The 10,392-nt window shown below is 44.8% G+C and overlaps 1 protein-coding gene across 2 annotated transcripts in view; it reads left to right on the forward strand.

Moving 5' to 3' along the window:
* SCAP (SREBF chaperone) overlaps window positions 1-10,392 on the forward strand; it is a 108,979-nt gene that overhangs the window by 7,403 nt on the left and 91,184 nt on the right. Inside the window, exon 1 of one of the 2 annotated variants that reach the window (XM_019508005.1) lies at window positions 369-585. The exons of the other annotated variant lie outside the window; for it this stretch is intronic. The gene's annotated coding sequence lies outside the window, so the exon portion shown is untranslated. Of the gene's footprint in view, window positions 1-368; window positions 586-10,392 lie in introns of those variants that run through there. 2 annotated transcript variants of the gene reach the window in all.

Here is a 10,392-nt window from a genome sequence, read left to right on the forward strand (position 1 = left end):
GCAGAGCGTGGGTGCAGAAGACATGGGGGAATAAATAGGCATGAAGACGATGTATGAGAAGGAGGGGAAGAGGCAGTAAAGGTTTGGAGGAAGAAAGAGACTGCAGAGTGATGGGATAGGGAGAGGGAGGGAAAAGAATTAGTTATGAACCTCCAAAACATCCTTGGTAGGAAAGATGAGAGAGTGAAGTGCACCAAGGGAAGGGAAGAAAAATGGGCATGAAGTAACATACTCTATTATTAAATAGATCTGGCACTCTCTTATGCTCACAGCATTTAATTGTACAACTATCTTTCTGGTTTGAAGTCCTGGGGATGCTGCTGTGGGTTGATGGACCTGGTGGACCATGTATTTTTTTTCATGCTGGTTAGCAGTCTAATCCAGGGGGTTGTGAATCCAGCAAACGTTCCAGCTCTGAAAGAGTAGGTGGCAGCTTCTGAAATCAGTGGGGAGGGAGCTGGACTTCTCTGTCTGTTGTAAGGAGGAGAAGTTAGGCATTTGGGACTTGGAGCATGGAGAAAAGAAGCTGTTGTGTCCAATGCCTTTTGCCAAAAATCTCTAGATGCAGCTTCCAGTTTTCTGACGGTTTGTAAAATACAGACGAGCTTCCCTTCTGTACCTTGCTTTTGTCTGTCCTAGGATCCTGGTGCTTGAAATTAGTGTATTGCCACAGACATTAATTAATGTCATAAGATTAGGATTACAGGAGCTGTGGCATTTCAGCAAATGGATCAGTTGGTTTATTCTTTTCTTAAAAAAAGAAAAAGTGGCTTAAGGTTGGTGTTTTTTTTGTTTGTTTGTTTGTTTTTTAATTCTGCACATATAAACTGCTGAGTGTTGTGCTGCTGTTGGCCTCTCATTCATCCTACGACAGAGGAATCACCTGAATGGCTGATACTAGCTCTGCTCTGCATTTTTTTTAATTTCACCGTCGTATATTTATATTATGAAATCCAGCTTGAATAATTTGATCCACTAAAGGCAACAGAAGAGCAGAACAGAGTCAGTTTTCTGTTTCAACATTGCATAAACAGTGTCCTAATACTTGAAACCAAGGTGAGTGAAATTTGTCAAATGAAGTTTGTATTGAGGATAGCTGTTGGGAGGATTATTTAAATCATATGCAGATATGTCCAGTATGAATCTCATCACAGACATGGAAGTAAATCATTCAACCAGGGGGCGAGAAAGAATGACTTCTCTTCAGACTGGAAGAGGTGAAGCTTGGCTGAGTAACTAAGGGGGGCTGTAGCTGAGGACAAATAATTAAAGTCGACAAGCTAAAGAAGAAGGAAGTGGCTGTGGTGCAGAGATGTTACTGAATGCGTGGAGGTCAGGATTTGTTTGGCTTATTCCTGATTGCTGCTAGCTTGCTGTGTCCCTTGGAGGAAAGCTGCTTAAACTCTGGCTGTCCATGCCAGTCTGTAGGGTAGGATGATTTTCACTTATAAATGGTGTTTTGGTGCTTTGATAATACAAATAACATAGGAGCCCCAGTCCTGGATCATGGCTCTGCTGTGCTTGGAGCAGTATAAATGCACCATAAAAAACCAAAAACCCAGCGCCAGCAGCAGAGCTTGTAATCAAAGGGGAAGACCAGAAAGATCAGATAGGTGCAGTCAGGTGGGAGGAATACTAAGAGACCATATTAGTCAGCATCATCAGCATTGGTCTTAGCACATCAGCAGCCTGATGGGTGTCAGTGTTTTTGCTGGCATCCTGATGGAGGGAGCTGAACTTTACAAATGATTAAGCGCTTTTGACATGCAAAGTGCTTATGCTATAAAGGGATACAGCCTGGAAGAACAGCAAATCCTGTGATTCCAGGAAAGCTTGGGCTGCATATTAAGTTATTTATAGTGAACTTCTTATCTCTTCTGCTTGTGGGCTGTGAACATTTCACTCCTTGCTTCCCAATTTCAGTGTCCTGCATCTCTTACTGCCAAGCACATTCAGGCTGCTCCTCTGGCTTCAAGGTGCTGCCCTCCCAAATAGTCCCACCAGTCTTCTCATTGGACCCAGACTCTAACTGGATGCCCTTTGCCTCCTCCTTAAAGGCAGAGATGAGAAGCTTTTATTCCATATGTTGTAGGGTTTGTGGGGGGAAGGCTGCAGGAGTTCTGCAGTAGTGTATCTCTGTGGCTCATAGTTTGCAGAAGCCATTTGTGTTCAGAATTGGTGGTGGTTTCTCATTTGAGGAGTCTGACTCTAAAATAGATAGAGGGTGGTAGATGACTGTTTGCAGTGAATCTTTTGACCCATATCCTGAGGCTAGGACACCTGTTCCAGTTTCACAACTTGTGCCCATTTCTTTCCTGCATGATTGGAGTCCCTTGAAAAGGGGCCACAAGGCTGCAAGATGCCTGCTTCTGGGACTTCATCTGGAGGGAGAGAGCAGTGTGGGAATGTGGGGAGGGGAGAGGAGTTGCATTTCTTTGACTAGTTGAATTAGTCTTGCACGGACCATTGTGATAAAGATGCCGTAGGAATAATAGTCAGTTTGTTCTCAGTAGCAACATTCTCAAAGTCCGATTTGTTTAGTAAGAAAGTAGCTTTAGGATTTGTTTCTCTAATGCAAGAAGAAATGTGGTAGTGCTTTGCTGCTCCCGGAAATCAAATGTCTTGTTGGTGCGTCTTTCTAATATTACTGGACTCTGTGGAATTAAAATATATAGGATTTTATCCGGTGAGCTGCTGAGTCAGGTGCTGCTAAGTGCTTTGCATATTCAGGCCTGCAAAAATAGTATTTTTGTAATCTAGAGCCTGTTAGAAAGTAATCCATAGCTGCTGTGAGTCATCTTGCAGGTGCCTGCATTTCAGAAGTGGATGAAATAACTCTCTCCACTCACCAAGTTTGCAAAGTGCATTGAAAGTCTGCTTGGAAAGGCGCTAGTAAATGTAGATTCACTGTTTTGAAAACTCTTGCAGAAATTTGTTTGCCTGTGTGGTGGGTGGCTATATTAATATTTCCCATAATATTACAGGGAAATGTATTGAAAGCTACCTTTTTACTACATGAGGTAAGAACTCAGAAGTATGTTCAGCTACTATTTTCCTCCAAGGTGATTACTGGCTAATTGTATGTGGGAGAGAATAAGTATACAACAGTGGGGAAATGTTATATGATTGAAACAAGCTGGAAACTCTTAGGCAGTATGAGTTGCACTAAATCCATGCCTAATACAGGTATGTTACTTAAGAAAGCAAAATATGTTTGTTTGTTGTTTTTCCCTGCAGTGACTAATACAGGGTTTTAGAAACCTAGGTGCTTTTCCTGTTTTTAGTAAACTTGTTTGAACTTTTTAAAAGGTTCTTTAGAGACAAAATTATATTTTGCAGAGCTAAACAGTATTATAAGACACAATGTAATAAAGCTGTAGGCTGAAGTGACACCATATAATAATGGAAGCCAGTTCTCAGCTTTCTTGAATCCTATTTTTAACTCTGTCTTGGCCTTGGGGGTGGTTCTTAGCATCTGTAAAGTTGTGACTTTTACAAACTAATAACGTAGCCTCCTATAACACCTTGTTCTGCAGAATTTAAAGCAAATGGGCAGAAATATAGCTGGGAAGGTAGTGATTTTTCTCCATTCCACATTAAAATGACCCTGAGACTTTCAAAATCTCTCTGGGTTTATCGTGAGAGTCATTCACTGTTTGGCTCCAGTGTAGCCAAATGGCCCAGTGGTTAGAGCAATGATATGGGATGTGGAGACAGTTTTAGGAGCCTGCTCCAACTCAGCTGAAATAGGAATACATCTCACTTGCTATACAGACCTAGAAAGCTTTGCGATGGTAAGATTTTACCTAAAACCAGCTCTAGAAGTGGGTCTGATGGTAAGAGCTGAGCTTCTGAAGTGACCACGTGGTTTTAATCCAACATCCAAGTTGGGCTGGTTCTCCCAAAAAAATGACTAGTAAATTAAGTCAAAGACGATGCATTGCCAGAAAATCAAGTATGTTTTCTATCGCCAACATTTTTAAGTTCACCTGCCAGTAACAATTTGCAGATTGTCTGTATAGCTCTGCTTCTGTAAGAGTAGAAGTGAAAGCACCCCCCTCCTGTCCTTCACTGAAACCATAAAATCATGGCCACAGCTGTTTTGCCCAGTCAGTCACTTAGTTATTCCAAATGGCACAAATCAAACTATCATCGGGCCTAAATACCACCTGCTGCAATAGCTTTCATCCTGCTTTGGGGAAAAGGTTTGAATGGAGAAAGAACTGGGCAAGGCATGAAACTCAGAAATGGACCAGATGTAAGTCTCTCTGTAAGCTGGAAAAGCTCTTCCTTGTACAGCTTTTAAAGTTGTATGTTTTTGAGCTGCTGCCTGTGAAATAGCCATGTGTTTGGTGAAGACTTGTGCAGAAATTGTATCTAACACCAACAGCAATCATCACTTCATCTAGAAAAATAAATGCACTGATCTTCATGAAAAATGTGAGGGCCCACTCAGTCCTCTGATAACCTCTCCAGCCTGCCATCCCTGAGCAGACTTGGTAAGAACAAGCCTTCTTTCCTGAAGGAAGGGGCAAAACTTGGATTTCAGCTGAAGGATTTGTTGTGAAGCTCTTTTTCCTGGGATGGCCTCAGGATTCACTGGATCCTGTGGCATCCAAGATTATGTTGGTAATAGATCAGAGGTATGGTGGTAATCTCCTGGATATATACCTTTGCCTCTGGTGGCAAGTATCTGTTGGACAAGCACTTGTCTTTTTTTCCACCCATCAAAAATGTGCACAACCTGCCCTTGGGAAATGGAAGGGCGGGGAGTGAAATATGGATGTGTCCCCATTACTGAGCAGTTCTTCTTCACAAGGGGCTGTAGCAACTGAAGATGATCTTCTTCAAAAGGGCATCAAGGTTACCTCTGTGAAGCGGCTTTTCAGCTGATTGAGGAAACAGTGAATTTTGCCTATTGGTTGTCCCTCCTTACTGTTTCAAACAAAGGCACAAATCTCCACCCCCACCCACCCGTAAAAAAAAAAACCCTACCCAAAAACACTTCTAAACAAAGCAAAACAACTACAGGGAAGTGAAGAGCAACTTTGATTGTGTCCAGCTTCTTACCACATCAGAAGAGTTGCCCCTGAAGTCAGCAGTGTGCCCTTGTTGCCAAGAAGGCTAATGGCATCCTGCGCTGCATTGGTAGGAGTGGCGCCAGCAGATGGAGGGCAGTGATTCTTCCCTTTTATTTGGCATTGGGGAGGCCACATCTGGAGTCCTGTGTCCAGTTGTGGACTCCCCACGACAGAAAGGATGTGGGCACATTGGAGAGAGTCTGGTGGAGGGGAAGAGGAATGGTTCAGAGCTGGGGCACGTGACTGGTGAGGAGAGGCTGAGGAAACTGGGCTGATTTAGCCTGCAGAAGAGAAGACCGAGGGGGATTGAATAGCAGCCTTCACCTCCCTGCAGGGGGGCTGCAAAGAGGATGGAGCTGGGCTGTTCTCCGTGGGGGCAGATGACAGGACAAGGAGCAATGGGCTCCAGTCACAGTAAGGGAAGTTTTAGGTCAGATATTTGGAAAACAAACTTTCTCACGAGGAGGGTAGTAAAGCACTGGAACAGGTTACCTGGAGAGGTTGTGGAGTAACCATCATTCAAGATTTTTAAGACCTGGCTAGACAAAGCCTTGGCTGGAATGATGTGGATGTTGCCACTGTGCGACTCCCTCTGCTCCGTGTCCAGCTGCCAGGGGTACACTGATCCAAAAATGTTGAAAACCCCTGTGTTAGAGGATAGTTTCAGGTTGGATGCAAGGAAGAACGTGTTTATGATAAGGGTGACCACAATCTGGACTAGACTTCCCAAGGAGGGGTGCAGCCCCCAACCTGGGAAGTCTTCAAGAGGAGATGGGACAGACAGACACCTTGCTGGGATCATTTGATCTCAGCAGTATTCCTTCCCAGAGCACGGGGATTGGACTTGATCTTTTGAGGTCCCTTCCAGCCCTTAATTTTTATGGTAAGCTGAGGCTAAAGATAGAAGAGGCAAGGTCAAATTTTAATTTGAAAATGGACATTGGGCAATCCCCAACCAGTCGCATTTAATTCAGTGAAGAGCTTGGTACATTTGTGCCAGGTAAACAGCCCACACGATACGTGACTGCTGGTGTTTATCTTGGTTATTATAAACTTTCTGGTCACGGTACAACAGTGTTAGAGCGGGGAAGAAAAGTCCAAGTTTAATGCTTTAACCACTGGCCTATGATACAGCTTTGGCTATAAAGTAGTATGTGAGACCTTAATGAGACGTCCACTCTTGGTTTCTGTGTGCTCCCTTGTCTGTATTCGCCCATTCGTCTTGTCTTGGAGTCACTGTACAGCTTTTACTCTGAACAGTGGCGTCCTGGTCCCTGAATAGGTTTCCTGGCTACTTTGGTAATATAAATAGGCTGGGGGAGGCACTCGCTGAAGTGCAGGCTGTTTCAGCTTCGCTGTTGAAAACTGCATGCGGCAGGTCACAAGGCACTGCTTAAACATGAGGGTGAAGACTCTGTGCCCTGATTTGGCATAGACATTTGGAGTTCAAAAATATAAAGGTTGTGGTTTTGGGGCACTTTCAGAACTCTTCCGTGCTCTAGTGAGGATGTTAAATTGCAGAAGGCAGGAAGTGCAATTTCTGTGGCTGTCTGCCAGAACAGGGTGTGCCGGTAAAGAGAATACCTCTTGTTTTCAACCTCCGGTCCAAAAGTACTTCATGCTCGGACATCCAGGTTCATGGCTTTGCTGCACAAGACCAAGAAAGCCACTTGACAAACTGCAAATACCAGCTTATTTGAGCAGTACCTGACCATGCTTGGTGCTTCCCAGTACAAGCAGAAAGACCTGCTTTTTTGCCCCAGGAGGTTACAGTGGAAGTGGTATGCCTGATACCTTAGGTGCGTGGGGTAGCAACAGTGTTTGTAGCAAGATGATGACACTTACCCTAGATGTGTGCCCATCATCCTGTTTGTAGATGACTACACTCCAATTGAAGTGCATAGCATGGGACTTGGACTTCATGTAAGCAGTGGTCCTTAGGTGTACAGCACTGTGACTGGCTCTCATCCATTTCCAGGCTCCTCCATAGTCAGGGCTAGTATTGGGAGCCTTGAAAATGGCTGGAGCTTGTCGGTTCTAGGCCTGTTATCTCCCATTGTTTTCCGTTTCTCTTCAAGCTGTTACCAGCTGCTTGTGCTTCGCCGTTCATGTTGCCAACTATTATGCCCCCACTCTGCAAATCACACAGAAGGCAGATCCCAGGGGCAGGTAGCAATGTCCCAGCCCATGTCAGGAGACCACTGTCTCCTGGCCACTGGGCTAACATCCAGGTGGAGCCTACACCTGGGTGTTGCAGGGAGCGGGAGCAGTCTGCTGCTAGGAGTAGTAAATCTGCTCCTGTGTCCCTTAATGTATAGACACGTGCCCAGGAGAGCTTATTTTTGAGCAGTTTACTTAATAGTAAGCTGCTCCCAAACTAATTTGTGCATGTAGTCATGCCCATTTAAGGATTTATGTGGCATGGATGCAAGTGGATTCCACTGTAAATGTACAACTTCTGAGGCAGTAACCTATGGTCAGCAGACTGGGGTGTCTGTCTGATGTGAAAAAGAGCTAAACGGATATAATTTAACTGAGCACATCTAAGAGGAGGAGATGGAAATGGGCAAAGTGTGATGTGTATAGCAGAGTGGTGGAACTTGATTGAGATCTACAGTCGGGTAATATGGCAGGAATAATAAAATAAAATGCTATGGTTTTAAGCATTTCCATAGAGAGATTTTAAATTTTTTAACAAGCAAGTGGGAAAAATTGCTTCCGCACTTTATCTGGCACGTGGGATATATTACATGGTTACATGAAGGTGATTTTATTTTTTTGCCCTGCTTGCATTCAGAAATCAGTTCCTGCTTCACTGCTGCAGCTGGAGTTAGGAAAGAACTTTTTCTCCTTTTCCCCAAGCACATCTTAACGAATGTCTTGGCTTCCTTATGTTTTCACCTGGAGCACAGAGCAGGAATCCTAGTATCGTACCACACGTTGAGTTGGAAGAAAGAAGTTGAAGACCTGGCTTCTCATCTCCTGGGCAGCTGCATTGCGTTACAGAGAACCGAGGGGGCAGCTGCATGTAGCTGTTGTATTGCCTGTTCAACACCAAAAGAGGTAGTTATTCCCCTGCCACGTGTTGTGAAACAGGTTGGTTGCTAAATGAGAGGAAGCTGACTTATTCCAGAACTGGTGACATGGCCAGGGATGATGTAGCTTCCGTTAGGTGGTTGGCAACATCTTCTGACAAATTCATAATCACAAAGAGTTCTTGTTCAAAACCACTTCCCTGCTTTTTGTCTGTGTAGAGGTTAAGTGCTGAGTCGCTTTAAGTAAAGTCCAGTCTGATCCACCTGTGGTCTAGTCAGGGATGACTCATGCTGAATGATAGGTCAGGTTTTCCTTCGGTTCTAGAGGAGACTTTTCCTTGTCAAGCTTCAAAGGAATCTCTGAGCAAAGCTTTCACAGAAGTTTAGGGCTGGATGGGACCTCGTGAGATCTTCGAGTCCAGCCCCCATGTGTGTCTGCAGAGAAATGGGCTAAACAGGAGTATGGTGTTTGTTGGAAGTGATGGCTGTTTCTAGCACAAAAGGAGATTGGGTCAGTGATATAAGTAGGTCTGCATCATGCTAGTGTCTTGAACTGAAGAACAGAGTAAATTTGCAATGCAGTAAGAAGTGAGGTGATCTCAGCAGGGCCATCTTGAGTCAAGTGGGTGTAAGACTGGCCAAGCGATCCATGCATTTGATTCCACGGACCTTGAGGGCATCTCATGTGTGCCTGGGAAGATGCCCACTTTGGACTTGGGTACCAAATTTGAGTTAGGCGTGTGAATTGATGGCTGTGGTCCTGAAGTGAACTTCAGTCAGCCACTGCCACTGGGATTGCTCTTTGGTGAAAGGCGCCTTCTACAAGGAATGTACGGCACTGAACGGACCCCAGACATCCTGGAGCCTTGCTTCTCAAAGAGCTAAGCCAGGCCTTGCCCACCCAAAGCACCAGCCCCCCCAGGGGTCAGGGCTTAGGTTGTGACTTTCCCATTGGAAGTGTTCTGGACCCTTGGCCTCTCTCCCTACGCAGCACAAAGCATGCTATTCTCACCATGGGAATATCAGTGGAGAACAGAAAGCTGGTGTTTCAGACCTTGCTGTGTAGCAGGCTTGTGAACCAGGCCAGTGGCCTGAACACAGCCTGGATATTATTATTATTATTATTATTTTTCTCTCTCTCCATCTCTGAACTTCTTTTTAGAGAAATGACTTCCCACCCCAGCCCCCACTGGAGCAGGAGTCAAATGGGAATAAATTCAGAAGACTTTTACTGGCAGGTGGAAAGGCTGGGTCTCATTGGTGTATCCTTCCTTTCCCCTCTTCTTTTAACAGTGCTAACGTTGCGTTATTCAGGTTGGGACATGAAGTCCCATCACAGCAAGCCTCAGTGTGACTCCCTGCATGTGGTTTGGTAAGGAGGGCAGTTATATTATAATATTGTGTCTGTAGATACAGAGAATCTCTCTAGTTGTGCAGTTTGGTCGCTGGCACAGAAGGCTGAGATGGCAGCTTTTGTCTTACTGCTGCGTGTGCCACCTGGGGCCTGCAGCTCGCCTGTTTCTCTTGTAGTTGGCAGCAGAAGCTGGTGGGATTTGGTTTCAGTTTATCTTCTGTGCGAACTCTGGTATTCCAGGTTTCAGCTGTCTATTATACTTCAGTCGCCTCTGCAGAGAATGCTGAAAAGAGATCGGGACCATAGCTGCTCAGCAGAAGCTAAAGATCAGGTTCTGGTTCCCAAGGTACCGTCTGCTGTTGCTTTTTTCTGTGGGGTTTCGGCCAAAAAATGTGCACCATTGTCTCGGGCATGCGTCTTTCTGTACCGCGTCAAACTGCTGTGTAGGGAGAGCCCTTTGGCTTGTGTTGGCTTCTGGTTCACCTAGTTGCCCTTGACTGAGAGTGGCTTTTGGCGCCTGTTGTTGAACCCATTTTGTCCATGAGATGGGATGTCTGTCTAATCTGGTCTCAAACAGGATCAGCTGTATTATCTCCTCTGGTTTTGAAATGACTTTGAAAGTAGGAGAGGCAAGGACTTTTTGGGGTGATATTTTTATTGGGCCAACTGCATAGCTGGAAGAGATGTTGGATGACCTTCTAGGCACAAAGTACCCTTCCTCCAGATAGACCTGCAGAAAAGTTTTCTGTGGTCTGTTTGGCATTTGTGCTGGGCGGAGAGGGAATATGTGGGGTAGGTGGGTAATCAGGTAGTTAAATGCACAGCAAATACTCAAAAATTTTATCAGCGTTCACTAAAACAGAGGATTTCTTATTGCTGGTACAAGTAGCTGAGGTAACATACAAAAGATAGTTGTCAGGAT

The sequence above is a fragment of the Gavialis gangeticus genome, unplaced genomic scaffold (genome assembly GCF_001723915.1).
Source record: "Gavialis gangeticus isolate Ggan-Ray unplaced genomic scaffold, GavGan_comp1, whole genome shotgun sequence".
NCBI classification, from domain to species: Eukaryota; Metazoa; Chordata; order Crocodylia; family Gavialidae; genus Gavialis; species Gavialis gangeticus.